The 27,285-nt window shown below is 51.0% G+C and overlaps 1 long non-coding RNA gene and 1 pseudogene across 1 annotated transcript in view; one reads left to right on the top strand and one right to left on the bottom strand.

Annotated features, from left to right (window-relative positions):
* LOC138250159 (uncharacterized) overlaps positions 1 to 27,285 on the top strand; it is a 92,343-nt gene that overhangs the window by 21,459 nt on the left and 43,599 nt on the right. The gene's annotated exons all lie outside the window — the stretch shown is intronic.
* On the bottom strand, positions 15,448 to 15,604 carry LOC138252443 (U2 spliceosomal RNA; annotated as a pseudogene).

Below are 27,285 nucleotides of genomic sequence, written 5' to 3'. Positions count from 1 at the left end.
GACCGACAGTAGGCATGACTCCTGGATGAGGGGACTTGCTGACTCCTGACAGCAGCTAAAACAGAGTTTTGAGAAGCAGCGGAGGATGCTGCTCGCCACCATTACCTTTCAGTGCAACAGAAGCTCTATGATTTTGGAGGTAAAGCTGGGCACCAGTTGGCATGGCAGAGTCACAGGGAGGAGGAGGCCAGATGGATGAGAGAAATAATAAATAATAAATCTCAACAGGGAGAAAATTACCCAGGTAGAGGGGATAGCTCTGGAGTTGGGAGTATTATCAGGCCATGATAGGATCTCACTGTGTGTGAATGATGTCCTCTTGTATGTCACAGAGCCAGAGCTATCCCTCGATCGTTTGTGAAAGGGTAAAGGCGTTTGGAGTCTACACTGGCTGCAGGGTGAATTGGAGAAAATCAGTACTGTTTAAGACAAAGCAATGGAAAAGGGAAATCACAATACCTACCTCCTTAAGAGTGACCACTGAGGTCTTTTATATATTTGGGCATATATCTTATGCAGGAACTGGAGCATTTTCAGGAGAAAAATCTGGAGCCTCAATTAACAAATCTCCAACAGGATGTGCTCAATTGTAGAAAGCTCTCCTGATTATTCTCGGTAGAACAGCTATTTTCATAATTATCGCTCTCCCAAAATTCCTGTATGTTATGCAGAACACGCCATTCCCAATACCTGAATTGTACTTTGCTCACCTGGCAGGGAAGTACAATGACTCCTATGGGATGCAGGAACCCGCATATAGCATGGCAGAGTGTCTGCTGATCGGTGTATAACAGAGGAATTGCTCCCCCACAATTTCGGCGTGCTACTGGGCCCCACAGATCCAGGTAATTAATGGTTGGCTGTACCCCCTAATGGAAGACATGGTAGTGCACCTTCATAGATGCTCCAAAGGAACCCTCTTGGAAACACTTTGTGTATGATGGAAAGGGCCGTACACACCTTTTGATGCTGACACTGGTGGTTTTGACTGCCTAGGATAGAGCAAAAACTCATGTGGGATGGGAAGATAAGTCCACCAAGACTATATCGCTGTGGTTTGGGAAAACTCTGTGATGTCAGAAAATTACAAGGTTTTGCCACATAGGAATTGAGTGACATAGTCAACCCGATGGATGTGATGATGGAGGGAGCTTTCAAATCCTTTGCCTGTCTACAGGCAACATATGGTCTCTTGCACACACAACACTATAAACATACCCAGTTCAGACATGCCTCTGACATGCAGAGACAGGCTGGATCTCCCTGCTAGATTTGTCTTCACTGGAGATCCACCCTTTGGAGGACCCACTAGGGAAGGGGGTGATTTCCTCTATGTGCTCATTAATAATAGCCCTGATAGTCTTAGGGGCCTCTGGAGCCTAGGGAAACGAGAAATGGAAGAACTGAAAGACATAAACTGGGAGGTGGGGCTAATGTATCTCTAGGAAGCAGCCATCAGGGCGTGCTTCCGATTTATACAAGTGAAGGTCCTGCATAGAGTGTATATAGCACAGTACAGGCTGCAGAAAATGGGAGGGATCCTGCTTTCCACATGACTGCACCATAAAGTCCATGTCAGATCATTTTACCATACCATATGGGAGTGTTCAGAGATACAGAAGTACTGGTCCTTATTACTGAGGGAATACACCATTTTCTAATTGGCGCCCCAAGAATTTTCAATTCTATTAAGGACTCGGAGGCGATGATTATGATTCTCTTTATCTACTGGTAAGGTTAACAGACAGCCAATTAATACATTATAAAGTCAAAACTACTCTTCCCATGAGCCACCGTTGTCCATGGTCCTGCCCAATTAGAGGTCTGCTCCTCCTATATATGTCCCCGTAACTATAGTCCTTCCTCTTTCTTCGGAACTCAAGCGACAACATAATGATAACATGAGCCTCATGGAGAACCGTGGGACACAAGAAGACCATCAGAACGGAGACTTCCAGGTGGGAACGATTACTGAAACGCTGTTGTGCAACAAAGTCTGTCCTCCCGATAACACCTCGTCATTCACACCAATTTATTATCCGATCCTGGAAAAAACAAAACAGGCGAATAACAACTAATCTTATACCTTCGACCACACTGGGGAGGCATAGAGAATCACACAATGACAACAAATCCATCATATTTGCCAATTATATGTAAACAGTCTGTTATGCGGGTGGCATACTCCTTGCCTCTGTTTCTTAACCGTCAGCTAGAAAGTTTTATATTCTATGGCAGCACCGGAGGCTTTGGATTATGCTAGTTCAAAGCTGAGCCACAACCGTGGATGCCACATCAACAACTGGTTTATGGTAAAACATTTTAAATGTAGAATCCTAAGACCAACCTGCCATGGCCATGTTGTCCTCCATTTGAGAACCTGTGCCAAAAGCCATAGAGGCCATGACCCCACGCACTGAATGGGCTCCAAACACGGAAATGTCAATTTCCGCTTCCCCCAACAACCACCTAACCCACCGGGCCAGAGTAGCCATTGATATCGGGCCAAAAAGGCTATGCAGGGAAATAAGCAATTGACCAGAAACATCTCTACAAAACTCTTGAGTACAATCTTCATAAGGATATAAACATTTAACCACACTTAACTTCTGATCATGGGGAAAAGCTAGGAAATTCAACGGAATGCAATTTTGTACGTCTAGAAAGAGAAAATGAGTCCCCAGATGGAGTAAATATTAACCCTGCTAGAAGCAAGGCACGCATGTCAGATACGTGCCTGCAGGAAATCAGACATAGCAGAAGAGTCAACTTTGCCGACAGTTTCTTGTGATAGAGATCCTCATTACCTGGCTATGCCCTCAAAAAACACAAAACTACATCAACGTCCCATAATGTGGTGTACTTCGATTGAGGGGGATGTACCATCCTAATGCCCCTGAGAAGTTTACAGACCAAGGGATGTTCTCACACGAGCTTGCCATCTAAATGTGGGTACACTGCAGTGACAGCCAACCAAAAATTGGTAAAGGGTCTATACGTCAGACCTTGGAAGGCCAAATCCAAAAGGAAATTGACAATCATATGAATCCCTGTCCCCAAGGAATCAATACTCAGTTCACCACACCAACATACCCATCTCTTCCAGGCTGCCTCATATCATTTATGAGTGGAGGGAGCCCAAGATTGTGATAAGAAAAACATTGTGTTCCCTGAAACTCCCAGCATTTGCCAACGTCCCCGGAAAGCCTCCACACCATGAGGGACATTTGACCTGCCGAGATCAATGGATGAAAAAGGCCTGATGGATCCGAGTGAAGAGCTGGGAAGGACTGAATGCGTGCTGGAGGAGCGCAAGCCAAGGACATTGCTACCCGAAACCACGACTGGGCCTTCCACTGCGGGGTCACCAAGACCATCTAGGCCAAATGTCTCCCCAACTGAGAGAGTACTCGCTGAATTATGTAGAAGGGAAGAAACGCATAGAGCAGCCCCATCGTCCAAGACTGCCTGCTGCTAGAGGGTCCGGTTTCCAACTGTAGAAGAGAGAGAGCTGAGTATTCAGACAAAATAGAATTCAAGTCCGCTACCACATTTGAGCACCCCGGAAAGTACTCCCCCAGTCACCAAAATCTGCTGTTGGATACAATAATGCCAAAATATCTCGCCAATCTCCACCAGAACCTGTGACCTCGCCCCCCCCAAGACAATTGGTGTAACGGACTGCTGAAACATTGTCCATGCCGAGAAGTATACAGCAGCTCACTTTGTGTGGAGAAAGTGAATGAATCGCAAATGCTCACGCTAGTAACTCTAAACAGTTGACATGAAGACCTGGTTCCTCGGTGACCATCTGTCCCCCATTTCCACTGAACATCCATGTGCTACATCCACCAGGGTATCCGTTCTGAGTGAGTCATTGCTTTCTGGAGATGTAAAATCGTCAGAAATTGAAGGGCCGGATAATGAAGGGGCCCAGGAAAAATGGCTTGGATTGGAGAAGCTAACATGCCCATCAGGCACACCAGGGCCCTCAAGGATATAGTCGGAGAGGTAAGGGCTCTCCTCAACATCTTCTTGATGGAAAGCTGTTTCACCAGAGGCAACCGCAATTGGGCCATGACGGAGTACACCTGAAAGCCTAAGAATTCTATGGACCGAGATCGATTTGTCTGAGTTGATGACAAACACGAGTTCTTGCACGAGGGGAACAGCCCAAGAGAGATGCAGGTGGACCATATCCTCACTTTGCCCCATAATCAGAATGTCATCAAGGTAAATAATGAAGCAAATTTCTCGCTCTTTGAGATATTGAACTACTGGCTGAAGCAGCTTGGTGAAACACCCAGGGGCCGAGGAGAGGCCAAAGGGAAGGACCGCTAACTCGTACCATTGGTTTCACCAACAAAACTGATGAAAATGTTGATGAGGGGAACAATGGGAACTGTTAAGTGTGCATCTTTGAAGTCAAGACTCACCAGCCAGTCGCCCTCTAATAGTAGATCCCATAGAAGAAGAATGCCCTCCATTTTTAAATTGCTGTACACAATCCAAGAGTTGAAGGCTTTGAGGTTCAGGACCAGGCGGGAGCCACCACCTTTCTTCTGCACCAAGCAAATTGTACTTACGATCCCTAGGAGGTGTGGAACAGATTTGATTATCGCTTGTTTTAGAAGAAGAGAGCCAATTTTGTCGTCAATGAAATTGCTATCCCATTGCTTGGGAAAAAAGAAGTGGGGGAGTAAGATTTTCTTGATCTGGGGTGGAAAAAAATTCTAGTTTGTGCCCCAGTACAGTCTGCAGGACCCATGGATCTTACATAATTCGCTCACAGCCATGCAAATGCAACCATATCCTTTGCCCTAAGATAAGCTCTGAAAAAGGGATCACTCTTACCTTGGTAACCGGTATCCAAGATGCTGGAACCTCCTCAGTTTCCACCTCCATAGGCGCGATTACAATCTCCTCTGCTGCAGGAAGGGAAGAAGTTCAAATTGACATAGCAACTTACCTGACCTCTTTGGGAGAATCCTCATGAAGCCTGGCGAAAACCACAGCCTAATGCTTCACCCCAAAAACTTCCGGCCCTGCCAAAAAGGCCCCCACTGAACATCTTTCTCATGGGTGTTTGGGCCTTATCCAGCGCGGAAAAGGTGGCGACATACTTTCCTAGGTCATTTACAAACTTGTCGCTGAATAACTGACCATTCACTAGAGTGCAAGCCTCTGTAGAGGCCAACTCTGCCAGCTTTGGGTCAGTGCACATTAAAAACGATTTCTGACGCTCTGTGGACATGGCACGATTGGCATTGCCCAAAGGGCATATGGCTCTCTGGGCTCACTCCAGACAAAATTCAGGATCTAGCTGAGTTTGTCTCCTTCGCCTGAACAGCAAGCTAAAGGATTTTTTGATGGGGCCAGAAATGTCTAAAAGTTTATTCTGGCAGCCTCTCCACGACCTGTCTAGACCCTTCTTAAGATCCTTCGCAAAACTCTTAGTGAAGGTTGCCATATTCGGGTCTAACTCTGGCATTTCCACCACCTTGCCAAGGAGAGAGGCATTCTGAGCGCAGAGAGTTGCATACATCGCGTTTAAATCCTTTACTCAGTCTGTCCGGCATATAGTGTGTGACCTCCGTACATGGGAACAAGTTTACGGAGCTTGAACGGATGGCATTTTCTGGCTTGAAAAGCAGGTTTCGTGGGCCTAGGATCTCCACATGTAAGTTATGGGTTTTGCGCTTACACTTAGATTAAGGTTTTGGCTCAACTTGCGCTTGATCAGAGTCGGAAGATTGAGAGGAGGACAAGGGAAGAGCCCTCATCGACCGGGAGGTAGAAAAACAAGAAGGTTCCGGAAGAGCTTAGAGCAGCAAAGCCCCTGTACTTGTGGTCCTTAAGAACTGAGGTTACCATGCGCACAAGAACTTCCGCCAATGACGTAGCTCCAGCTGAGGCTTTCTGGGCAAAGCCCAACTCTGGGACATGGCCATCTCAGGCCGAGGTATCAGAAGGGGAACTTCCCGTTAGTTCACGTTGTCTAAGCTTCATAAGCGGTTGAGTGAATGGCTTAAGAACCTTGTTCATGGAGTCCTGAACATGATGTTCCAGGGTCTCCACCAATCTCTCCTCCATCTGGTATGCATAGGGCACCTCCGCAAAATCTTGAACATACTCTTCCTCATTGGCGTAGTATGCCATGACAGTGAATAAAGCACAAGGAATTGGAGGAGTTTGGGGGAAATAAGCCCCAGAAGATACAATATAGCTCAGGCGAGCAGATGAGTAAATGAGACAAGAATTGTCTCTGCCAGCAACACTAGAGTGTGAAGGGAGCAACCTGCATTAATTACTAAGGGCGAAGCCCTTTCACGTTTTTGCGGCCCTGTTGGGCATTCCATTGGGGATGAAAGCACTGTATTCAGTTGTGCGCTATATTTGAATCCGATTGGGCATAAAATCTCAACCCGGTTGTCCTTGTGCGCATGCGTGATGTGGAAATAGAAAGAGGGCAGTGTCCTCAGAAAATGCAGATCGCTCGCTGCGATAAATCCCTGCTCAACGGCTGGCAAGACGACGGGGGAACCACAGGGGGAACCCCCAGGGCAAATAACCTGATTGCACAATTAAACAGCAATAGAAAACATATACACAAATTAAGAGGGAATATATGCACTTATCTCTGGCTGCAAGCAGCAAAGAAAGAGGAAGAGCTATGGTTACAGGACATATATAAGGGGAGCCAGTGCTTAATTTGTGCTTGTTGATTCTGGTGCTGAGCATCAGCACTTATTTGTGAGGCCCGGGGCTTATTCTTATGCCTCAAGCATTTGCTGCGAGCAAAAGACATATATGTGAAAGACGGAAGAAGGAAAAACTAAAAAGGGTCATAAAGGGCGAAAGTAGAAAGTTGCAGGATGAGCTGCAGGGGTTGGCGTAAATGGATTGAAGAGGCCCGAGATGGCTTCAGTATTACACTGCCTCAGTATTCAGTGCTGGCAGATTTAATTACAGCAGCCTCCTGTTTAAGAGAAGGGCTTTGAGCACCAGCACCTCTTAAATTACAAATTAAGCACTGAGGGGAGCAGACCCCTGATTGGGCAGGACCATGGACTACGGTGGCTCATGGGAAAAGTAGTTTTTACTTTATAATTTTTTAGTTGGCTGCTGTTAACCTTATCAGTAAAGAAAGAGAAGCATAATCCGAAGCCCCTGGTCCTGCCATAGAACTGGGTAAAAAACCAGGAGGAGGAGATCCCACTTCACCCTTACTTTGTACTCCTGGGGATACTGGGAGATATAGACCTATAGAAGTTACTGTTCTGTTCATTAGGCCTGGTGGTGGCAAATAGAGAGATACCACAGGTGTGGAGGGTTTCAGGAGACACCCACTATGGAGCAGTGTTTTGCTGGTATGGATGCTTGCATGGGAGATGAAAGGGTAATGTATACCTCCAGAGGGTGCTCCAAGAAAATATAGAAAGACTGGGGCCGCTGGAGGGAGGTTTATGGTCTCGGGATAGAGGATATTGACTATCCAGTCGTCACAAGAATTAACTTTGAACACTATTCACTTACCCGTGGGAGAGACTGGACTGTCTCGAAGAAACCCCTTCCCGGTCAGCCTTGTATTTCCCCCACCTCCGAGACCCCTTGAAAATCGAGATTTATGAAGTGAAGCCCGTTCTTTCTGATGTAGCCTGGCCGGAAGCAGTATCTTTTGGTACATGTACGATGTGCTGAACGCACGCCCTTATTGTTTGTTTATGCATAAAATACTAATAAAAAAAGTGAACAAAAAATAATTATGTCGAAAGCAGTAGATTAGCACAGGGACGGTTAAAAGGGGTGTGTTTGAGAGCAAAAAGCGTTACACTCCCTTAAAGTGTTGTACCACAACTATTCAAACAATGGAAAACCGAACATGTCTGGCCTTAGCAAGCTGCTACAATGGTTATTTATGTATTTATTTTTAGCACAAGCATATGCCAACAAAAATGGCATCACCTAAACGTGGCTGACATATGCTTGCTGCACCAATTTTACATTTAAAAAACATTCACTAATGTGTGTTTTTAAGTAAGCCTGCTGCTAAAATGTCACAATGCTGCTTTATAACTGCAACTTTAGCAAGTATTTTCAAAGCCAAATAGGTCTTGGCTTCCACACCAGGGCCTTGACTTAGTGGTTTTGCCAATGTTTTTATTTTCCCTAATGGCTTTGATGCTTGCACATGTACGGGAAACCACCTAGGAATAGTTGTTCATAAAGATTTGATAAAACAATCTGGGATGATGGCCATCATATAATGCTTTTTTTTAGCCACACCAAAATACAGTTAGTACAATCAAAAACTCTATTTATGAACTTCCCTCTCAATAGTACAATTATTTTACTATTGAATTGGCGGGTGAGTCAATATGTAAGTGCTTGTGTGCGGCCTGAGAGAAAGAGTGAGAGTCTGACTGTGATCGAGCACGAGTGTTCTGGTGACAGTATTACTGACTGCCAGCGTGAGTGAATATGCAACGATATACGTAAGAGCATAGGTCATTCGTGTATTAAACAATAGCTATGATTGTGCATCCGTGTAACTGTGTGAGTACGTATAAATTAGAGGATCAAAGTTCAAGAGAGTGAGTGTCACATTGGGTGGGTGAGTATGGTAAAGATTGATGACAGAGGTTAAGATTAATGGGTAAGGGATATAAAGTGTTTGTTTTGCTACATCATTCCAGCTAGTGTGTAATCTCGAACCTTTGGTGATGTTAATATGTCTTCAGACGCAGACAATTTGATTGTACATGATACGTTAATATTTAATACTCCAGCCTTCCCTGATATATTTTGACATCTTACCACAGCAGATCCATCATTTTTTTTAAAGCACTGATTGCGTCGGTGAAACAGTAGACATTTGAAAATGAGCACGGGTGTGCGGACAGATAAATACCAAGGGTATACATGTAATTCATGCCGTCAAGGGAAAATGTTACATATGGAAATATTCTGAAGCTACGTATCTTTTAAGTGGCATGTCACTGTGCCACGCAGACAGTGACATGAGGTATTTGTGCGCAGCTGTAACCGCAAGGCTTGACTGACAAGCCGCTCCTCTTCAGGTAAAACATATTAGTCTTGGATTTATGCGCCAGACTTTGGGTCCAATAAATGTGCAGATGTTAAAACTCACAGAAATCGTGTCCATGCAGAATCCTCCATTTTTCGGTTTAATTTCCCTGGGGTATTCCAATAGCAATTAAAAAGGACATTTAAGGACATGCACAGTATAAACAAGTCTGATACCTGTACTCACAGCATCCACTATTTCATCTTCCATTCATTTGTCCCGTTTGTATCACGCATGCACGCACAAGAAGAATCCAGTGCTAAAGTAGAATTGAAAGCTCCTGCACTTAGCTCCGGTATCCTGACTTGAGAATGTTATCCAACATGTAGCTTCCCGTCCCGCTGAGGAGCTACGGTATATGATCACCTTGAAACTGAGGGGTAGAGTGCTTTTCTGCAGCCCAGAGATGTGCGTTATTGACATTTACGGTTAACAACCCTTGGGCGTCCACACACTCAGCAATAAAACTTCTGTGAGCAAATAAAGCTGAAATGTCCAGAAATCATTGACGCAACTAGCCCACATCTAAATGGGAGGGAAATGTAATCAGCAAATCCATATGTTCACTTGAGACACATGGGCTAAAGGTGTAAAGACAATGTGGGTAACGTTGTCACTGTCGTCGTCCGATCTGTCCTGTGCTGCGTAGTCACGCAGGAGGCTGTGGATCATCTTCTTCCGGCAGCCCAGGGTCGATATCTCTTTCTTTCCTACTACCAGGCAGTTTCTGGAAAATAGAAGAACATCTTTAAAGCAGCACTGGAGCCTCCAACAGCCCTGGAGGTCTCCGAGTGCATGGGAACCGGGGAACAAACCATATATTACCAAGTCTGCAGTGATGCATGTTGTTGGTATCCAGGCCCCAAGCTCCATGCTTAGGGCCTTCAGAAGGTCCTGGACGTAGGCGCATTCCCAGAAGAGATGGTAGGTCATCTCATCTGCGGTGCGTCCTCTTGGGCAGGACTTGTATCAGTTGAGCCCCATTGCGTGCATGAAGGCTCTCACTGGCAGGCCTCCCTGGATGGCCATCCACGCAATGTCCTTGTGTTGGTTGGTCAGGCTAGGTTTCCCCAGCCGTGGTCTGCTGTGGCAGAGGGGAGGGCACCGATTGGCTCGCTGACGTCCCTCGCACGGATCTGTCATTGGACGATCTTTGGAGTCCACTGCGTCGGGGCGGTAGCCACCAGACAGTGCTCATTAATGAACTTCTCCACTTCTTTGTAAAACCATGGGGTTTCCCAGTTGTGGGGGACGGCGCTCTCCCACTCTGCCCATCCAAGTCACCTCCACGTTGACAACAGGAAAAAACGTGCCATCAGGAAGCCAAAACGACTTTCGTCTTCTGACCTCAGGGTGTTCCTCACGCAGTGGCATACGAAGGTTCCTCTCAGGATGGTGGCGATGTCCGGCACTCCTTGGCCTCCCTTGTCGTGGGTTTTGAACATCTCCTCCCTCTTCACTCTATCCATCTTGGAGTTCCAGGTGAAATAGAAGATCATTCTCGTGATGGCCTTGGCTGTTCGAGGCTGCACTGGCCACACTTGTGCGACGTACTGGAGCACTGGCAGGGTCTCGTTCCGCAGGACCAAAGACTTCCCTTTGATTGTCAGCTTCCGGAGGCTCCAGGGTCCCCGCTTCTCGTTCGTCTTCACCAGTCTTTCTTCCCATGATTTCTCCGCCGCGTCTTCTCTGCCGACCCAGACTCCAAGGATCTTCAGGAAGTCCTGCTTGATGGGAAATGGCACTGGGTCTCTGGTGGGGGTCCAGTGGCCGAGGAGAAGGGTTTCTGACTTGGCACTGTTTATCTTTGCTCCTGACTCCTTCCCAAACTCGATACAATTCTCTCTAGTTTTTTTTGGAGCGCCCGTCCGCGCAGAATACTGAGACGTCGACCATGTAGAGGGCAGCACTTTCCTTCGCCCTTCCCTTTGCTTCCTGGCACTGTCACTCCTCTGATGTCCCTGTTCTGTCTGATGTGTTCGGCGAGGAGCTCTATAACACAAATGAACAGAGGGGGTGAGAGTGAACAGCCCTGCCTAACACCTGACAGGACGGGAAAGGGGTCGGTTTTCCATCCATTGACCAATGTTGTGCTAGAGGTGTCTCTATACATTGCGGTCACCACGTCACAGAAGAAGTCGCCCAGTCCCAGCGCTCTGAGTGTCCGGTCCATGAACTCATGGAAGACGTGGTCAAAGGCCTTTTCCTGGTCCAGACTGACCAAGTCCGTCAGAACCTTTCAGCTCTTGACGTACTTGATCGTGTCTCAGACCAGGGCCAGGCTTTCCGCGATCTGTCGACCCGGTATCCCACAGGTCTGGTCAGGGTGGACTATCTTCTCTATTACTTTCTTTAGGCGGTTGGCCATTGCCTTCGCTAGGCGTATGAGGAGAGAGATGGTCCTCCAGTTGTTTGAGGACCTCCTTCTCTCCTTTCTGTTTGTACAAAAGGGTTATCATGCCTTCACGCAGGGATTGCGGCATACTGCCCTTGCCCACCACTTCCCCGTAGAGGTCCACAGTTCGACATAAAGTTCCATCACTTCCGGGAGTCTTGCCTCTCTTGGAGGTTGCGGCAGCCAAGTACAGCTCTTCCAGGGTGAAGGGCGCATTCAGGCCCTCTCTCTCTTCCGGACTCAGTGTCTTTGAGATGCCCTTTAGGAAACTGTCCGCCTGGGATCTCTCTGACGACTTCAGTGAGTATAGCTCGCCATAACAGTCGGTGATGACCCTCATGACGTGCTCTTTCCCACTCTGGCGGTTGCCTTCCGAATCCCGAAGCTCTACCAGCGGGGTGTGGGCCGAGTGAAGTTTGTTGAAGAACAAGTTGCATTTCTCGTCCCTCTCGAGGTTCTCGGTTCTGGTCCGGAAGATGATTTTCCTGGATTCCTCCCTGAAGTGCTCTGCAAGCCCTTTTTGGGTTTCATCCAGTTTGTCATCCACGTCCCATCCCCTGAGCTTGAGTTCAAACAGGTACTGCAGTTTGCTTTGCAGCTGCCTGAAATCCCTCTTCTTTTCCCGTGCAGCAGCTCTGCTTGCATCCTGGAAGGAGCTCCGGAACCTGTCCTTCACCCATTCCCACCACTCGCCGGTGGAGTGAAAGAGGTCCCTCATGTCCCTCCACTCTACATACGCGACTCTGAGGTTTGCCACTAACTCCTTGTTTTCCACCAGTTCAGTTTCCACGATCTGGGGCCAGTGGGGAACTTCCCTGTAAGTTTCCCCCTCAAAACTGACTGCTCTGTGGTCCGGGAAGTGGGCAGCGACCATGGAGCTCTGCCCAGGCTTTACCGTTGGGGAGGAGAAGAGTAAGTGGATCCGTGAACGCATAATTCCTGGCGTTCGGCCCCATACTTCCCGTGTCCATCCCTGCAGAGTCTGACCCAGTGCGTCCATTTAACTCTATTGTACAGTTGAAATCACCGCCCATCAGGATGGTCCTGGAGATCACAAGCTGCATCCTGAGCACCCTGAACATCTCGAGCCGCTAATTCTTCTCTGGGGGGAGTAGACATTGATGAGCCTAACGGGCTCACCTGACCATGAGCCATCCACAACTAGCGCCCTGCTCGGTGACCCTGTCGGTGGTGAAATGCCTCCCCTTGATCAGAATGGCGACTCTAGATGGTTTGCAGTCGTTTCCTCCAGACCAAAACGATGGTCCGTGCGTCCACTGCCGTTCAAGCTGGCTGTACGACGTGGCGTACGGAATCCTGCATTTCTGCAGAAAGCAGACATCATGGTTCTGGGCGGCCAGGAAGGACAACGTGCCAACTCGCCTAACCTGGTCCTTCCCGCTCCTGACGTTTAGGGTGAACAATGATATGGACATTGTCTCAGCGCTAGCTGTCAGTGTCTGGGTAAGGGAGAACCTCTACTGGGTTGGGGCCCTAAGCTGTTCTACTGGGGGTGCTGGGACTCCTGTTGGTCCTCCTTTCCCTTGCCCTCTTCCTCACTGTTGTCCGAAATTACTATTTTTGCTCCTGCCTCTGGGACTTTCGTCCACTGGGTCTGTTCTCTTGGGGCCCCGGTGGTGTCTATCAGGGCTAGCTGTTGGTGTAGCTCCTGGAGTACCGTTTGTATGGACTGGTTTGGTTCTCCCGGGGTGCCTCCTGTGTCCTTTATGTTCTCCTCGTCGGTTTTGATGGTGGTGTAGCCATCGTTTTGGTCCTCGGTTTGGGAAGTGATGTGCTTCTTCTTTGTGGTGTGGAAGTCTTCCTCCCTTTGCTGTTGCCTCTTTCTTACCAATTTTTGGGGGGTTTGGTTTACTACCTCATCCCTCTCCATCTCTTCGTCTTGCAGGGGTTCCAACTGTGGTTCTTCTTGTGGCAGTGACTGTTTCCCTTTGGTCCGGGCCCGTCTCCTTTCCTCCCTTCCCTCTTTCTCTTTCCTGCACTTTTCTCGCAGCCTCTGGGACTTTACCTGTTTCCAGGCCTTCTCTATCTCCTCTTCGTCCCCGCTGCTGCAGTCCACCTTCTTCTTAGGGTGTTAGTTTTTCTTCTTAGCTTTTGCAGGGGCTTGGGTTGGGGTTGGGGTCCTGGCGGCAGCCATAGACTCCTTTCCCTCCTCGGCCCCAGTTTCTGGTGTTTGTTCCGGCTCCCCTTGGGCCTCCGGTGGTGGTGCGTCGGTTGGCGCTCCCTTCTCGGGGGTTCATTCGGGGTGGGTGGGTTCCACTGAGACGGCAGTCTCCAGTGTTGGTGCCGGATCTGTCACTGTGATTGGCTCAACTATGGGTTTGCGGTTTTCCTCCTCTAGGTTGGGTCCTGGGGATTTGTGGTCCTGCGGGGCCGGTACCTTCGGGTTGCTTCTCCTGGTTGGCTCAGGTATCTTCTGGGATTCTTCCCTAGACAACTTCAGGAGGTCGTTCACCTTTGCATTGGCAGTAGGGTCCAGCTTTGGTCTGGTGGTCTTCTGGGCTAGGGTTCCTGCAGCTGCCGCTGTCAGACTTTGGGCTCTGGTAGTAGGTGTGGCCTTCTCCTCCACAGAGGTGGCACACCTTTTTCCCTGTGTATCTGCTCGCCTCGTGTCCGGTTTGTCTGCAGATTCTGCAGTACATCTTGGGGCAGTCCATTCCTTTGTGTCCCACGGCTTTACCTGCAGGAAAAAGGTTGGCCTGGGTAACGGATCCTTCCCTCGTCAGCTCCCGAGTAGAAGCTTGTCGGGGTGTGCCTCAGTCTGTCTCATCCTGCTGGGTCCTTGTGGAGGTTGATGATGGCCTGCCAAGTCATGTTCCATATGCCTCTTTTGTCTCTGACCTTGGTGGGTCCTATTGCAATGGTGCCGTATCTCTGGAGTAGCGGTGCAATGTCGTGGTCTGGGATGTGGGGGTTCGTCATCTCCACCGTGATCCTCTTCTCCGTAGATGCTGGCTCCCATCCTGTTGATATATATATTAAAGGAGTTAAGTGGCTTCTCCCCTTTCTTCCCTTGGAAGAACTCCCAATACTTCATGTATAAGGTGTGAGTAATGAAACTCAAGAGGAAAATCCACCAAGATGCTGATGCTTGGCAGCTCAGCACCTCCTCCCCTTGGATCCCTGCTGGCTTAATGGCCTTATCTAAGAAGAGGTCCCTATCTAGCTTGGGTCCTGCCTTATCTTTTACCTCCCACCACATGACTTGGGCGTGCCTACGGGTGAGGTTGTACCCATTAAAGGGTTTGGGGGCTGTCCCTTGCCTGGTCCTCTCCTAACCTTTCCCTACACCACCTGGTTTGGCAGCTGTGGGGCTTTCAGGGTTCCCCTGCTTTGGCCCTGGGGCCTTCTGCTTACCAGCCTTCCCAGCGCTGGTGCTTGCTATTGGGGTGTCCGCCTTACTTGCCACCTTGCTGCCCGCCCCTGTGGGGTTGGGTTTCAGGGCATCCACTGGGGGGGATGCCGTTTTCTATTGGCCCTGGGGCACCAGTATTCATCTCTTCAGGGATGGATGCTATAGGTTCCACCTTCAGCTACCGGTCTTTCTGGGTCACCACTGGTTCCGGTGTGTCTCTGGGTATCACCTGTCCTTTACCAACCAAACAGACAGCAAACTGCCTGTAGTGCAAGAAACACTGCATAGTCACTCTCAAGAGCTAAGGTGAAGGTTATAGGTGTTATCACCTAAGCATGGATCCCCTCTCCAGAGATCTGAGTGCTGGCAGGCCTGTGAAGGATGTTAGGAGGGTTTTTTTTAAGCCTCCAGCATTAGTCCACCCAAACCCAGGAAAGATAGAGTGAGTAGGGGGTGCAAAAGTTACCAAGCTCTAAGAGCTGACCACGCAGTCCTTGGGGGTTCTATTTTGCGCCCCTAATGGGCAAACTGACACCAGCACGCTGGTGTCCTTCCTCTCTCTCCTTAGAGACGAGTGGGCCTTGTCCGGTTAATTTGCATAAATTTGCATATACAATGCAAATTTATTTCACTTCCAAGTCGAAGTTGTAGATCCAGTAAGTATCAAAATTACTCCCACTGGACAGTGGTTTCACTCTGGTAAGAACAAATACTACACTTGATCTTAGCCAAAAGGCCGAGAAGTGTTACTCCTACTTCACTTAAGAGGATTGCCAAGCCCCAGCATTTACCCAAACAGCCGGTGGGGCCTATGCAGCCATCACCTCCACACAGCACACATACCCCAAGTCAATGTGTAGATTCTCCTACACACTCCTTCCAAGAAGGTGCATCTCTAATCTACTCTCATTCATCTGAAGGAGAGAACACCACTGGTGAGGTACAGGTATCCTCCATGCATGAATCTCCTCCTCAGGTGCCATCAATCTCTTTGCTAATCAGCCAACTGGTAATGCGAGAAAGCATTGCATGGAGTGGGGGTGCACGGGGGGTTGTCATGGGCTCACGTGGACCACTGGGAGGATGCTTTTGTTTTACAACAGAGTGATGTGAGGCAGTATTTTTGTAGAATAGGATCTACTCTGTCTGACTTTTCAGACTCATTCCAAGACCTCACTAAAATGTTTTACAGGCAGACCAGTGTGTTGGATGATGTTATTAAGTGTTGCCAAGACACAATGAAAATACACCAAGATCAGTTATGACTTTATGGGGAAGAAAGTGCAAGACACCATGCCTTGGTCATGAAGATGATGAGGGGGATGTTCAAAATGTGCAAAAGTTTATCTTCATTGTCAACACATGCAGAATAATATACACTGTCACCTGCCCACCAGGACAGCCCCCTGCTCCCCCTGCATAACCACATGGCTAAATACCCAGGTCACACTCCCAGTCAAAAAGATCTTTATCCTCACAATAGAGTAGCCTGTGTACTAGGAGATAACTCCGCAGTCAGTGTAAACAGTTTACATTTTTAAACATTCTTTGCTAATAAAGTACGTGCACTTTAGACAAACTCAAACCTAAGTGGACTTTGATAACTTTTGGAATCTTTTGTGTGGTTGTAGGCAATATCTTTCCATGTATGTTTTCCTGTTCAGTACATTTAGAACACAAAGATAATTTATTTTCAGGCCCGCATATTGAAAGCATATGCTATTTACCAATGCAATAACATCTGTTTACACTGAATGCAACCAATATTATACACAATAAGAAACAGTATTTAAAAAAAAAATATATATATATAGCTTTTAGAAAACAGAATGCATAAATAAATATTGCCCTAGGAAATAGGAGAAAGGAACTCAACTAAACTCTTCTGGCAGACTTGGAAAGGTAACTTGGAGGCTTGTTGTGGAAGAGAAATTAAGGTGTCTGGACGCAACAGAGAGAACCTGTCTATATACAAAGGCGCAATCAGATTAGTCAAAACGCAGTCCAAACATAGGAGTCCATAGTCAAATAAAATATTTGTGTCAGACCCCCAAGCAGCATTTAGGGGGTGATTCTAACCCTGGCGGTCGGTGTTAAAGCGGCGGCCAACCCGCCAACAGGCTGGCGGTAAAAAATATGGAATTCTGACCCTGGCGGGAACCGCCAACACAGACAGCCACTTTAACACTCCGCCCGCCACGGCGGTACAAACAAACAGCGCGTCGGTCACCGCCAACAGCCAGGCGGCAGACAATGTACCGCCCACACTATCACAACTCACCAATCCGCCACCTTTTCCGGGGCGGGAGCACCGCCGATAAAAACACGGCGGAAACAGACTACGGACGGGAAAACGCTCACCACTACGCACTCCAGGAGGAAGGAGGACAGCATGGAACCCGAATTAAACATCCTACCTGCTCTCGTCTACCTTCTCATCTACCACGAGTACGAAGTCCGGCGCAGACGACAACGGTGAGTACTGCACCTACGACACACGGGAGGGGGGAGGACGAAAGGTTACGCGCACACACATATGCGACCCCCCCCCAACTATGTACACACCAATGCAGAGCAACAAGTCACAGTGACACCACCCAAACACCCCAGAAAAATGCTAGGACATAATCAAATTTGGAATAAATATTTATGTACCAAAAAGGTCCTGAAAAATATCGTACAACCATGAAAGATATTCACAAGAAAACAAATGACATACACATCAGTGTATAACTGAAGTAACAAGTCCTGCACATCCTACGAATTCATCATGTCCGTGGGCCAAAGTTTTGAGAAACAAGGGCAAAGCCCACACAGGAGACCTGAGTCCTTTGGAGAGAACACTGCAGGGGCATCAGATGTAAAAACTACAGGCACCTCAGGGGGAAGGGAAGGGGGGGGCACCACAGCCACATGAGTCCACGACGCCAGATCCACGAGGAGCCACCATGCCCACTGTACCATCCTGGGGAGTGCAAAGCCACAGTCTCTCAATGTCTCTACAGTGGGTGGGCTGCCCACTGTACCATCCTGGGGAGTGCAAAGCCACAGTCTCTCAATGTCTCTACAGTGGGTGGGCTGCCCACTGGACCATCCTGGGGAGTGCAAAGCCACAGTCTCTCAATGTCTCTACAGTGGGTGGGCTGCCCACTGGACCATCCTGGGGAGTGCAAAGCCACAGTCTCTCAATGTCTCTACAGTGGGTGGGCTGCCCACTGGACCATCCTGGGGAGTGCAAAGCCACAGTCCATCAGGTGGATGACAGTCTCCACTGGTCAAGGAGGAGGCATGGTGGGCACAGTGAACCATAAACAGTGATTGAGACGGCGGTGCCCAGCGGAGCGGTGCTTGAGAGGAAGGGCCCAGCGGAGCGGTGCTTGAGACGGCGGTGCCCAGCGGAGCGGTGCTTGAGATGAAGGGCCCAGCGGAGCGGTGCTTGACAGGAAGGGCCCAGCGGAGCGGTGCTTGAGATGAAGGGCCCAGCGGAGCGGTGCTTGAGAGGAAGGGCCCAGCGGAGCGGTGCTTGAGATGAAGGGCCCAGCGGAGCGGTGCTTGAGAGGAAGGGCCCAGCGGAGCGGTGCTTGAGATGAAGGGCCCAGCGGAGCGGTGCTTGAGACGGCGGTGCCCAGCGGAGCGGTGCTTGAGACAGCGGTGCCCAGCGGAGCGGTGCTTGAGACAGCGGTGCCCAGCGGAGCGGTGCTTGAGATGAAGGGCCCAGCGGAGCGGTGCTTGAGATGAAGGGCCCAGCGGAGCGGTGCTTGAGAGGAAGGGCCCAGCGGAGCGGTGCTTGAGATGAAGGGCCCAGCGGAGCGGTGCTTGAGAGGAAGGGCCCTGTTCAGCGGTGCTCTTCTCCACGGCGGGGCCCTGTTCAGCGGTGCCTATCTTCACGGCGGGGCCCTGTTCAGCGGTGCTCTTCTGCACCGCGGGCCCTGTTCAGCGGTGCTCTTCTCCACGGCGGGCCCTGTTCAGCGGTGCCTATCTTCACGGCGGGGCCCTGTTCAGCGGTGCTCTTCTCCACGGCGGGGCCCTGTTCAGCGGTGCCTATCTTCACGGCGGGGCCCTGTTCAGCGGTGCTCTACTACACCGCGGGCCCTGTTCAGCGGTGCCTATCTTCACGGCGGGGCCCTGTTCAGCGGTGCTCTTCTTCACCGCGGGCCCTGTTCAGCGGTGCTCTTCTCCACGGCGGGCCCTGTTCAGCGGTGCTCTTCTCCACGGTGGGCCCTGTTCAGCGGTGCCTATCTTCACGGCGGGGCCCTGTTCAGCGGTGCCTATCTTCACGGCGGGGCCCTGTTCAGCGGTGCTCTACTGCACCGCGGGCCCTGTTCAGCAGTGCCTATCTTCACGGCGGGGCCCTGTTCAGCGGTGCTCTTCTTCACCGCGGGCCCTGTTCAGCGGTGCTCTTCTCCACGGCGGGCCCTGTTCAGCGGTGCTCTTCTCCACGGCGGGCCCTGTTCAGCGGTGCCTATCTTCACGGCGGGGCCCTGTTCAGCGGTGCTCTTCTGCACCGCGGGCCCTGTTCAGCGGTGCTCATCCAGCAGGTCAAGGGAGCCAGACCTGGCCTGGACTCCCTGCTCAGTCGCCCTCGGACCGTGACGTTTCTGGACCCTTCGGGGACGGACTCCTGGCCTCCTTAGTGTCCTCCTTCCCAGCTGGGATGTGGCATGTGGGGTCCACCTTCTCCGCGCTCCTGCTGCCCTTCCGCTCCTTTGATGGGGCTCTCGGGCCCTTGCCTCCCCTAGATGGTGTGGGTGGTGAAGTGGCCGCACATTGCTCCTTGGGGGCAGCCCTGTCGGTCCTCGCACGGCGGCCCTTGTTTTTGCGGGTCCTCTTGCCGGGGGGGGGGCTGGACGTGTCCTTGCTGCTGATCGATGTGTCACTGCTGGCAAAGGGTGGGCTCCAGTACCCATGCACAACAGTGACACCCGAAGCTGGGCTGGTGGTGGCTGCGGTGCTCTTGGGACTCTTTGAAGATGGATGGGGGAGCTCATCGGGGGGAAAGAGGTCAAGGTTAGCCATGAAAAGTTTTTTAGGGCCAAGGTAAAGGGTAGGAGAAGTGGAGATGGAAGTGGAGGTAGAGGAGGTGGTTGTAGGAGAGTCAGGTGTGCTGTCATTGGGTGAAGGTGCTGGTGCTGTAGGCTGTCGTGAGGTGGATGGCTGTTGGGTGGGTGGCTGCCTGCGTTTGTGTGTCTTGGAAGAGGGGGTGACAGACACAGTGGGAGAGGACACAGGGGACGTGTAAATGGCAGTGGGGGTGGTGACTGCACGAGTGTGGACTGTACTGGAGGGTGAGGTGGTGATGGAAGCACTGGCTGATGTTGGGGTGCATGCAGGTGTGAGTGTAGACGTCACAGGGAGGGAGGAGGGAGACGAGGAGGAGGGGGACACAGGGGTGGCAGTGGCTGTTGGCATGTCTGCATCTGGGTGTTGCTTGGGTGAGTGTTTGTGGGATCTGTGGTGCTTGTGTTTGGATGAGCTGCTCTTGGGTGTTGAGGTGTGTGCAGGCTGGTCTGATGGTGTGGATGGGATAGGCTGAGGAACAGGAGACAGAGAAAGGCTGGAGGCAGTAAGAAGAGGGAGGCTGGAAACAGGGACAATGGCTGCCATCAGTGCTGAGGCCAGAGCAGTGAACGCTCGTTGATGGGCAGCCTGACCCGAATGAATGCCCTCCAGGTACGCATTGCTCTGTTGCACCTCCCTTTGCACACCCTGGATGGCATTCAAAAGGGTCGTCTGCCCAACAATGAGCATCCTTACCAGGTCAATGAGCTCCGCACTGAGGGCAGCAGGGGCAACAGGGGCAGGGGCTGAGGTGCCTGGGGCGAAGGAGACGCGCGCCTTCCTGGGCGAACGGGCACGGAGCGAAGTCTGAGGGGCTGCTGGGAGGGCGGGGCTGGTGCGCTGGGTGGCGGCTGTACCTGTAGAGGCGGGGGGCACGGATGTTGCCGCCACCCCTAGGGAGCTCCCATCCGAGGACGTGTCGCTTTCGCTGCTCTCACCAGCGGTCCCCATCGTGGTGCTCCCCTCGCCCTCCGGATCACTGGTGCCCTCGGTGTCTGTTCCTGGGCCCACCGGGGCCTTGTGTCCTGCAGCTCCCTCGTGCTCCGATGCCAAATCTCCTCCGCCTGATGATGCTAATGCACACATGCACAAGAAGATGAAGAGAAAGGGTGGGGGGAGAAAAAAGAAGACCAGGTTGAGTGCATGCAATGTCAACACCGTTGGCGGAGAGGACAGACACAGGTGCCTAATGCACTAAGCCGCGCATTCGGGGTACACTACTCAGTACTACTGACTAAGACAACAGGCCAAGAGACGTCAAACGCGCACATGGGAGATGCTGGACCTTCAATGGCTGTACTTGTCACCCTACCGAGGTGGGGGCCGGGGGCACAGGGCCATGCCTAAGGGAGAGGACTACACTACAGAAAGCGCCCTGGCCTAATGTCACCCACAGCCCTCCTCCCCCACCCAGACGCCTCCACTGCGCAGAAAGATAGGAGAATGTGCTGATACTCACCCCCTTGTGTCTGCTGTGATGTCTTAAAGCGCCCATCCAATTCAGGGTAGGCCACCGCCAGGATCCGGGACATCAGGGGGGTCATGGTGCGACTGGCACCCCTCCTAGGTTGGGAGGCCATCCCCAGCAGTGTTTCTGCGGTCTTCCTTGTTCCGCGGCGGATGTCCTCCCACCTCTTGCGGCAGTGGGTGCCCCGTCTGTTGTGGACCCCCAAGTTCCGGACTTTCTTGGCGATGGCAGGCCAAATCTCGATCTTCTGATGGGCGCTGACCTATTTGACATGTACAGGGTGGAAAGGAGGAAATCATCAATGACCTGCATGTTAGATGTAATTGGCCCCCCCCACCAACTTTGCCATATGGCACATGCTCTCATCTGTCGGGCGTTGCACTCCTCATTCGCCCCCCACCCCACCAACTTACATCCACCCCAATCCACACAGGCATAGCCCATTCCATGTGCACCCGGTGTACTCACTTGTTGGTCTGGAGGACCGTAGAGTAGCGCATACTGGGGGAGGACCCCATCCACGAGCTTCTCCAACTCTTCAGACGTGAAGGCAGGGGCCCTTTCCCCAGTCGCAGCAGCCATTGTATCTTCCAGACCGAGGTCACAGCAGCACTTGCAGTATAGGTCCTCTCCTGTGGATGATCAGGTCTCGAGTGATTAAGCAGATAGAAAATGGCGGTCACGCCCGCGGCGGTGCGTACCGCGGCGGTGGGTACCGCGGCGGTGCGTACCGCGGCGGTGCGTACCGCGACCGCCGGCGCACTTTGTCATTGGCTCCTGAAACCCATAGGCTTCAATGTTAACCAATGCGGCTTTGCGCTGCGGTCTTCGACCGCCTACCGCCACGGTGTGCCCCGCCAGCGCATTGACCTCACATCCCATTGTCCCACTTCACAGGTCAGGCAGCCGCCATTTCAAGGGCCTACATGGCTTAATTTTGACTGCGACACACAGGCCTAGGCCTTGCATTGCCACACATACACGCCTTTCAACCCATTGCCATTCTTTAACTGTGCAAGCTGTCTGTACGTACCTGTGGTTTGGCTGACTCTGTGCTCCATGTTGTCCTTCCTAGGCACCGTCCGCTGGGACTTGCGATGAGAAGGAGGAATCCTCGCGTGTACCGACCGCTGGTGGACCTGTCGACAATGGAAGAACGCCATATAATACTTCGATACAGACTTGACCGTGCCACTATCCATGAACTGTGTGCCCAGCTGGAGCCAGACCTGATGTCCCCCATCCGCCAACCCACAGGGATTCCCCCTCTGGTGCAGGTTTTGTCAGTCCTCCATTTTTTGGCAAGTGGGTCATTCCAGACCACAGTGGCCATGTCATCTGGAATGTCTCAACCTATGTTTTCTAAGATTTTGAGCAGAGTGTTGTCTGCCCTGATGAAACTCATGCGGAGCTACATCATTTTCCCAGAGGAGGGTGACTTGCCTACAGTGAAGGGTGATTTCTATGCCCTTGGACATATCCCCAACATCATTGGTGCCATTGATGGGACCCATTTGCCTTTGGTACCCCCAAAAGACGATGAGCAGGTGTACCGAAACAGAAAAAGTTATCATTCGATGAATGTCCAGGTGGTCTGTTTGGCTGACCAGTACATCTCCCATGTAAATGCCAAGTTCCCAGGGTCAGTGCATGACGCGTATGTGATGCGAAATAGCAGCATCCCCTATGTGATGGAGCAGCTACAGAGACAACGTGTGTGGCTAATAGGTGACTCTGGTTACCCCAACCTGCTGTGGCTACTGACCCCAGTGAGGAATCCACGGACAAGGGCAGAGGAACGGTACAATGAGGCCCATGGGCGTACTAGAAGGGTGATTGAGCGAACCTTTGGCCTCCTGAAGGCCATGTTTAGGTGCCTGCATATGACCGGTGGATCCCTAATGTACTCACCAAAGAAGGTGTGCCATATCATCGTGGCGTGCTGTATGCTTCACAACCTGGCTTTGCAACGCCAGGTGCCTTTCCTGCAGGAGGATGGTCCAGATGGTGGTGTTGTAGAAGCCGTGGAGCCTGTGGAGAGTGAAGAGGAGGAAGACTCAGAGGACGACACAGACAATAGGGACAGAGTGATACAACAGTATTTCCAGTAACACCCAGGTAAGAATCACCCACGCCATTTCACAATTGCTTATAGCCTCCTGCATCTGTACTTTCTGTAGTTCCCACCAGATCTTTTTTGGTAATTTTTGTTTTTCCCTTCCCTTCTCAGTGCTGTATAACTCAGTGCCTGACTTCTGCTTGGTTTGCCCATGAACTACAGCGTATTGACATTGGTATGTTGTCATCACTAATTGACAGAACAGATATTGAACAGTGATATGTAATACATTTGCTAATAATACAGCATGACTCCAAACTGATTTGTGTGCAATATGTGATTTATTAACAGTGCTAGATATTGGTACATGTGATTATAAGGGTGATGGGTGGGGGTGGAGTAATGTCCATGGCAGAGTCCAGTTCTCAGTCTCACAGGTGCATTGTCCTTTTGCCTGTGGAAGGATGGAGCAGTGGCAGTTCATGGTTGGACAGGGTGGCAATGTGGGACAGTGGGAAGAGTTCAGGGGGTATGTCCTGCTGGCGGGGGTCTTGACATCCTACTCTGTCTTTTTTTTGGATCTCAGGCTCCTCTTACGGGGTGGTTGTTCTTCAGCAGGAGGTGGGGTTCTGGTGGCCTGTCGTGGTGTTGGGGCCTCCTGTCCACTAGCGCCGGCGGAGGTGGTAGGCTGTTCCTGGTCCGGGCTAGTGACAGGGGCCCTGTGTGGTGCCACATGGTCCCGCAACGCGTCTTCTATCCTGTTGAGGGCCAGGACGATGGTCCCCATTGCGGTCCCGATGATTCTCAGCTCCTCCCTGGACCCCATGTTGCGTTCCTCCTGCTGTGCCTGGATCTACGTGAACCTGGCCAGTACCGTCGCCATCGTCTCTTGGGAGTGGTGGTAGGCCCCCATGATGGTGGTGAGGGCCTCTTGGAGAGTGGGTTCCCTGGGCCTCTCCTCCCCCCCCTGTCGCACAGCAGCCCTCCGAGATGCCCGGTTTCCCCCGGCCTCTGTCTCCTGGACGGTGTGCCCGCTCCCACTGCCCCCAGGTCCCTGTTGTTGTTGGGGTGTTGGGTTAGCCTGGGTGCCCTGTAGTGGCAGACACACCGCTGATTGACGTGTCCTAGAGACAGAGGCATGGGCCCGCTGGGTGGGAGCTGTGCTGGTGTTGGCAGAGTGGGTCGGGTCTGGTGTGGCCTGTGGCTGCCTGAGGGGAACCGACTGCCCAGAGGTCCCCGATGGTCCGGGCTGGTCATCAGGTTCAGTGTCGACAGAGCTGCTGTCCTCACTGTGGGCCTGTTCCGGGGGTGGGATGGACATTTCTGGACCCTCCTGGCTGGTGTGTTGGCATTCGGGTCCTGCATGGGGTAAGAGAGTTTGGTTATTGTTTCTGTGTGTGCAATGGCGTGCGTGTTATGGGTGCCCTCGTCCCCCAGTGCAGGCATTCCCTTGAGGGAGGTGTTGTGAGGGTAGTTAGTGGGGGGGGGGGTAAGTGCAGTGGTCATGCTTGGGTGATGGGTGTCCATGGATTGTGTTGGCATGCAGGAGTTGGTGTTGGGATGGGTGGGTTGTGCTGGTGAGACATTGTCAGGGAGGATGTGTGCTGGGGGGTTGGGGGTGAGGGTGGGAGTGTGGGTTGGCATGCTGGTGGGGTGGGGGGGATATAGTAGTTGAGATTGGACTTACCAGAGTCCATTCCTCCGGCTACTCCTGCGAGGCCCTGAGGATGCAGGATGTTGAAGACCTCTTGCTCCCATGATGTAAATTCGGGAGGGGTGGGTGGGGGTCCGCCGCCAGTCTTCTGGACCGCGATGTTGTGCCTGGAGACCATCAATCGGACCTTCCCCCGTAGGTCGTTCCATCGTTTGCGGATGTCCTCCCTATTCCTGGGATGCTGTCCCACCGCGTTGACCCTGTCCACGATCCGCTGCCATAGCTCCGCCTTCCTAGCTATACTGGTGTGCTGCACCTGTGAGCCGAAGAGCTGGGGTTCCACTCTTAGGATTTCCTCCACCATGACCCGGAGTTCTTGGTCCGAAAAGCGTGGGTGCCTTTGGGGTGCCATGGGGTGGTGTGGGTGAGGTGTGGGGTGGTGTATGTGATGATGAGTATGTTGGTGTGTGGTGCTTTGTGCTACTATGTGGTGTGTGTGATGGTGTAGTGTGCCTCAGTGTGTATTGCTATGGATTGTCTGCTGTGTCTCTCTCTCCTTCTCTCAGTAATTGTGGTCGTAGGGGTTTGTGGGTGATGTGGGGGTGTGTTTTATAGTTGATTGATTGTGTGGGAGTGGGTTGTGTATGTGTATCAGGTGTGTGTATTTGTAATTGTCCAATGTGCCTGTGTTTTGGTGCTGTGTGTGTATTTTGACCGCGGCGGTGTGTACCGCCAATGGAATACCGCGTTGGAAAGGCCGCCGCGTTGATTCGTGGGTCGAAATGGCATGGGCGTATTTCTGTTGGCGTGACGGTGGAGGTTTGGTCATCTCCAGTTTATCGCTGCCCGCTGATGTGGCGGCCTGCAGTGGAGGTCGGATTTTTGGAGGTTTGGCCGTTGTGGGTCAGAATGACCGTGGCGGCTTTCCGCGGCCGCGGCGGTGTTATGGCAGTCTTCTGACCGGCGGTAAGCGCCTTTTACCGCCGAGGTCAGAATGACCCCCTTAGTATTGAAACCAGAGTCCTGGCTTGGGATACAAAGTCACTGGCCATTCACCCTTTCAGTTTTTACAATTATATTTAAATCCTGGTTGGCTGACTGGTGCAGGACCACACACCCATGGGTAACGCCAACAAAAGAAGTTGCAGGCAGTGAGGACAGACAAACTGGGAGACAGGAGAACAGTAGGTTAGGTGAGTTTGGGAGGAAAAGTAGACAATATAGCTGCAGCCAAGGTGGTGATGGCTGCATTTAAACATTACAGGTGCCCAGAGACTGTTTCCTGGGGCATAGAAACGTCTCCCATTAAGTCACAGATATCCTGAGGGATTGCTCCTTGTGGTTTTCCACTACTGAAGTCATCACCTCCTTCAGTGCAGCCACAGGGCCAGACTCGCAGGGAAGATATTTTGTTTTATTATTCTTTCTATTAAAGTTCTAACAACAGTCACCACAAGCACAAACAAGACTGCCACTATTGGGACATAACTTAATAACAGTGCATCATGTTGGCGGGTACATCATTGGTGATACATTAGAGAATAGTAAAGCAAGTCATATCATTAACATAATTTGGCTAATAAGGCTGCAGATTCTCCTGATTTGGACATCAAGTACGAGGTGAGTGGGCTCCAGATATCTTTAGGTCTCGTGGAGCTTGGTTTCTCCCAGCATATAACTCAAGTTGTTCCTGACAGTAAACCATATCACGGAGCCAATGATCTTATTTCAGAATTGATTATTCCACCAATGTATTGCAACTCTACGTTTTGCCAACAGGAGTGCTAATGCTGCTGATTTACTATTTGTTGGCTGTAACTGCTTCACCAACCCAAGCAAACACGTTTGGGGCATGCAGGGGACTGGCTGCAGCAACATTTTGGATATGCCGTGTGTCACCTTTTCCCAATGCCTCCTGAACTGTTGCACATGAGTATAATGTACCTGCTGCAAAAATTTGTAATGTATAATTCTCAGATTACTATTGGAAGTAAGCATACCTGTCAAAGTGCAACACGTGCCATTCCTCTAGGTTCAGCTGGACATCTGACACTTTATTCGATTTTTCCATTGCGTTATGCACCTCAACTGATCTGGCCCTCTGGGAGGTGCTATATAGGGTCGCAACAAGTTTCCTTCTGGTGTGACTGGGTAATAAGTCCTTGGAGTGCACCTAGCATTGGGGGCTCT

This window comes from Pleurodeles waltl, chromosome 8 (genome assembly GCF_031143425.1).
Source record: "Pleurodeles waltl isolate 20211129_DDA chromosome 8, aPleWal1.hap1.20221129, whole genome shotgun sequence".
Classification (NCBI taxonomy): Eukaryota; Metazoa; Chordata; class Amphibia; order Caudata; family Salamandridae; genus Pleurodeles; species Pleurodeles waltl.
The sequence above is the reverse complement of the archived record's forward strand: the minus strand, read 5'-3'. Positions and strand labels throughout refer to the sequence as shown.